The sequence below is a fragment of the Ranitomeya variabilis genome, chromosome 4, assembly GCF_051348905.1.
Source record: "Ranitomeya variabilis isolate aRanVar5 chromosome 4, aRanVar5.hap1, whole genome shotgun sequence".
Classification (NCBI taxonomy): domain Eukaryota; kingdom Metazoa; phylum Chordata; class Amphibia; order Anura; family Dendrobatidae; genus Ranitomeya; species Ranitomeya variabilis.
The window spans coordinates 257,600,854-257,606,853 of record NC_135235.1 but is presented as its reverse complement, the minus strand read 5'-3'; positions in this window follow the sequence as shown (position 1 = coordinate 257,606,853).

Sequence of the window (6,000 nt, the reverse complement as noted above, 5' to 3'; positions counted from 1 at the left end):
CAGCACTTACTGCAATGCCCGGACCTGACGTCACTCAGCACTTACTACAATGCCCGGACCTGATGTCACTCAGCACTTACTACAATGCCCGGACCTGACATCACTCAGCACTTACTGCAGTGCCCAGACCTTACATCACTCAGCACTTACTGCAATGCCCGGACCTGACGTCACTCAGCACTTACTACAATGCTTGGACCTGACATCACTCAGCACTTACTGCAGTGCCCAGACCTTACATCACTCAGCACTTACTGCAATGCCCGGACCTGACATCACTCAGCACTTACTGCAATGCCTGGACCTGACATCACTCAGCACTTATTACAATGCCTGGACCTGCCGTCACTCAGCACTTACTACAATGCTTGGACCTGACATCACTCAGCACTTACTGCAGTGCCCAGACCTTACATCACTCAGCACTTACTGCAATGCCCGAACCTGACATCACTCAGCACTTACTGCAATGCCTGGACCTGACATCACTCAGCACTTATTACAATGCCTGGACCTGACGTCACTCAGCACTTACTACAATGCTTGGACCTGACATCACTCAGCACTTACTGCAGTGCCCAGACCTTACATCACTCAGCACTTACTGCAATGCCCGGACCTGACGTCACTCAGCACTTACTACAATGCCCGGACCTGATGTCACTCAGCACTTACTACAATGCTTGGACCTGACATCACTCAGCACTTACTGCAGTGCCCAGACCTTACATCACTCAGCACTTACTGCAATGCCCGGACCTGACGTCACTCAGCACTTACTACAATGCTTGGACCTGACATCACTCAGCACTTACTGCAGTGCCCAGACCTTACATCACTCAGCACTTACTGCAATGCCCGGACCTGACGTCACTCAGCACTTACTGCAATGCCCGGACCTGACATCACTCAGCACTTACTGCAGTGCCCAGACCTGACGTCACTCAGCACTTACTACAATGCTTGGACCTGACATCACTCAGCACTTACTGCAGTGCCCAGACCTTACATCACTCAGCACTTACTGCAATGCCCGGACCTGACATCACTCAGCACTTACTGCAATGCCCGGACCTGACGTCACTCAGCACTTACTACAATGCCCGGACCTGACATCACTCAGCACTTACTACAATGCCCGGACCTGACATCACTCAGCACTTATTACAATGCCTGGACCTGACGTCACTCAGCACTTACTACAATGCTTGGACCTGACATCACTCAGCACTTACTGCAGTGCCCAGACCTTACATCACTCAGCACTTACTGCAATGCCCGGACCTGACGTCACTCAGCACTTACTGTAATGCCCCGACCTGACGTCACTCAGCACTTACTACAATGCCCGGACCTGACATCACTCAGCACTTACTACAATGCCCGGACCTGACATCACTCAGCACTTATTACAATGCCTGGACCTGACGTCACTCAGCACTTACTACAATGCTTGGACCTGACATCACTCAGCACTTACTGCAGTGCCCAGACCTTACATCACTCAGCACTTACTGCAATGCCCGGACTTGACGTCACTCAGCACTTACTGTAATGCCCGGACCGGACGTCACTCAGCACTTACTACAATGCCCGGACCTGACATCACTCAGCACTTACTACAATGTCCGGACCTGACATCACTCAGCACTTACTGCAATGCCTGGACCTGACATCACTCAGCACTTATTACAATGCCTGGACCTGATGTCACTCAGCACTTACTACAATGCTTGGACCTGACATCACTCAGCACTTACTGCAGTGCCCAGACCTTACATCACTCAACACTTACTGCAATGCCCGGACCTGACGTCACTCAGCACTTACTACAATGCCCGGACCTGACGTCACTCAGCACTTACAATGCTTGGACCTGACATCACTCAGCACTTACTGCAGTGCCCAGACCTTACATCACTCAGCACTTACTGCAATGCCCGGACCTGACGTGACTCAGCACTTACTGCAATGCCTGGACCTGACATCACTCAGCACTTATTACAATGCCTGGACCTGATGTCACTCAGCACTTACTACAATGCCCGGACCTGACGTCACTCAGCACTTACTACAATGCTTGGACCTGACATCACTCAGCACTTACTGCAGTGCCCAGACCTTACATCACTCAGCACTTACTGCAATGCCCGGACCTGACATCACTCAGCACTTACTGCAATGCCTGGACCTGACATCACTCAGCACTTATTACAATGCCTGGACCTGCCGTCACTCAGCACTTACTACAATGCTTGGACCTGACATCACTCAGCACTTACTGCAGTGCCCAGACCTTACATCACTCAGCACTTACTGCAATGCCCGAACCTGACATCACTCAGCACTTACTGCAATGCCTGGACCTGACATCACTCAGCACTTATTACAATGCCTGGACCTGACGTCACTCAGCACTTACTACAATGCTTGGACCTGACATCACTCAGCACTTACTGCAGTGCCCAGACCTTACATCACTCAGCACTTACTGCAATGCCCGGACCTGACGTCACTCAGCACTTACTACAATGCCCGGACCTGATGTCACTCAGCACTTACTACAATGCCCGGACCTGACATCACTCAGCACTTACTGCAGTGCCCAGACCTTACATCACTCAGCACTTACTGCAATGCCCGGACCTGACGTCACTCAGCACTTACTACAATGCTTGGACCTGACATCACTCAGCACTTACTGCAGTGCCCAGACCTTACATCACTCAGCACTTACTGCAATGCCCGGACCTGACGTCACTCAGCACTTACTGCAATGCCCGGACCTGACATCACTCAGCACTTACTGCAGTGCCCAGACCTGACGTCACTCAGCACTTACTACAATGCTTGGACCTGACATCACTCAGCACTTACTGCAGTGCCCAGACCTTACATCACTCAGCACTTACTGCAATGCCCGGACCTGACGTCACTCAGCACTTACTACAATGCCCGGACCTGACATCACTCAGCACTTACTGCAATGCCCGGACCTGACGTCACTCAGCACTTACTACAATGCCCGGACCTGACATCACTCAGCACTTACTACAATGCCCGGACCTGACATCACTCAGCACTTATTACAATGCCTGGACCTGACGTCACTCAGCACTTACTACAATGCTTGGACCTGACATCACTCAGCACTTACTGCAGTGCCCAGACCTTACATCACTCAGCACTTACTGCAATGCCCGGACCTGACGTCACTCAGCACTTACTGTAATGCCCCGACCTGACGTCACTCAGCACTTACTACAATGCCCGGACCTGACATCACTCAGCACTTACTACAATGCCCGGACCTGACATCACTCAGCACTTATTACAATGCCTGGACCTGACGTCACTCAGCACTTACTACAATGCTTGGACCTGACATCACTCAGCACTTACTGCAGTGCCCAGACCTTACATCACTCAGCACTTACTGCAATGCCCGGACCTGACGTCACTCAGCACTTACTGCAATGCCCGGACCTGACGTCACTCAGCACTTACTGCAGTGCCCAGACCTTACATCACTCAGCACTTACTGTAATGCCCGGACCGGACGTCACTCAGCACTTACTACAATGCCCGGACCTGACATCACTCAGCACTTACTACAATGCCCGGACCTGACATCACTCAGCACTTACTACAATGCCCGGACCTGACATCACTCAGCACTTATTACAATGCCTGGACCTGACGTCACTCAGCACTTACTACAATGCTTGGACCTGACATCACTCTGCACTTACTGCAGTGCCCAGACCTTACATCACTCAGCACTTACTGCAATGCCCGGACCTGACGTCACTCAGCACTTACTACAATGCCCGGACCTGACGTCACTCAGCACTTACTGCAATGCCCGGACCTGACGTCACTCAGCACTTACTGCAATGCCCGGACCTGACGTCACTCAGCACTTACTGCAGTGCCCAGACCTTACATCACTCAGCACTTACTGTAATGCCCGGACCGGACGTCACTCAGCACTTACTACAATGCCCGGACCTGACATCACTCAGCACTTACTACAATGCCCGGACCTGACATCACTCAGCACTTACTACAATGCCCGGACCTGACATCACTCAGCACTTATTACAATGCCTGGACCTGACGTCACTCAGCACTTACTACAATGCTTGGACCTGACATCACTCTGCACTTACTGCAGTGCCCAGACCTTACATCACTCAGCACTTACTGCAATGCCCGGACCTGACGTCACTCAGCACTTACTACAATGCCCGGACCTGACGTCACTCAGCACTTACTGTAATGCCCGGACCTGACATCACTCAGCACTTACTACAATGCCCGGACCTGACTTCACTCAGCACTTTTTGCAATACCCAGACCTGACCGGTCGCAGGTGTCCTGGCCGGAGAGCATTCAGCGCCCCCAGGAGGATCCATCCGGTAGTGGAGGTGAGAGCAGATGTCAGTCCTGCCAGCAGGTGCTGTCCTGGGGCTGGCCGTGCGCTGTTACCTGTACGACCTGTGACTACAGCTGGCGACAGCCATAAAGCAGCGGACACGTCTCCACCAGGATGTGGATGCTTTTAGGACGGGGTCAGTTTTTTCCCTCCTGTCCTCCATGTTGATCGGCTGCAGCCGGACACGTCTCCTAGTCTTCCCAGCAGTCAGTAATGGTCTGACCGCTCCATCGCTGGTCGGATGCGGACCGCTGCTCGCGGGTACTGGTGTCAGCTTAGTTTACACTTCTTTGCTCCAGTTGTCAGTAATATTAGTGCACAGGTGATTCAGCTTTGTAAACCGTTAGCAAGAAAGGGGGGGTGGGTGTACTAAGTTTGGACTGGGGATAACGTCTCAATCACAGCAGATCTGCCCACTGGAAACCCACCATCCACGGTAACAGGAGGTAGCGAGCGCTGTACTCGGCTGTGTCCGGGGGTCCCATAGACCATGAAGCTGCGGAGATGCGCGTTCTCAGCCTTTGCTCTATTCAGGCGGAGCTCTTCAGTGACCCTTTCTCAGGATGGGCGGGGGTCCGGGAGATCAGTTACTCATCCCCCTTCTCATTTACAGCACCATGGAATTAATGGTGCTGTATAAATAAATATCCTGTACTGAAGAGCTAACGTCCATCTCTAGGAGGTGTCCGCATCCAACAGAGCGCGTCACCCCTGTAACCTGCAGCGTGGTTTCCACAACTATTATTACAGCAATCATAGTGCAAAAATGTTCACTTCCAACCAGGAGCCCAAAGTGTCTGAAAACTAGAATATTATTTATCAGCCAGGTACGAGGATGTCACTGTGTGTTATACTGCCCAGACAAAGGGGGGAATTCAACAGCTTCTAAAGAGTTAATCTTGATTAACTCTATGGTTGCTTCCCAGAGGAACCCATCACACATGGCCACATCTATAACAACATGCATCATGAAGATGACAGCACAGATCTGTCATGTGTTTCCATGCTGGGCAGGAAATCTCACATCTGTCCAGATCAGGGCTACGGAAATCTTTTCTGCTGCCCCGGGCAGATTCCCAGTGCTAATGTCAGCGACCATATTTTGCTGGCCCTATAACTGCTCCAGTCACAGCGAGCAAGCGCACCAAGAGTTCATTACAGAACGCGGCCACACGCTATAAACAATTGCATCCCGACGCAGGCCAGCATGTAGTGGCCAGGTATGTACTTTGTGAGCAGAGTCACCGTGCTCTGCGCTCCCCACCGATATCTGTATAGATGCCCCAGCCCCTCCTGTGATGTGTATGTGCTCCCAGCACTTATCTCCCATCGTGTGTATATATATTTAATATATGCACCCCTTGCCCTTCCTGATTATGTATGCCCCCAGCCCTAATGTCCCATGATGTATATATGCCCCACTGCCCCTCTTATGTTGTTTATGCGCCCCCAGACCTAATGTGATGTGTATATGCCCCCAGGATCTGGCACTGCGCCTCCTTGCACAAATGAGTAGTTAAGGATCCTGCTGCTGGGTTGTTGCCCTCCTACAGCCCCCTCCA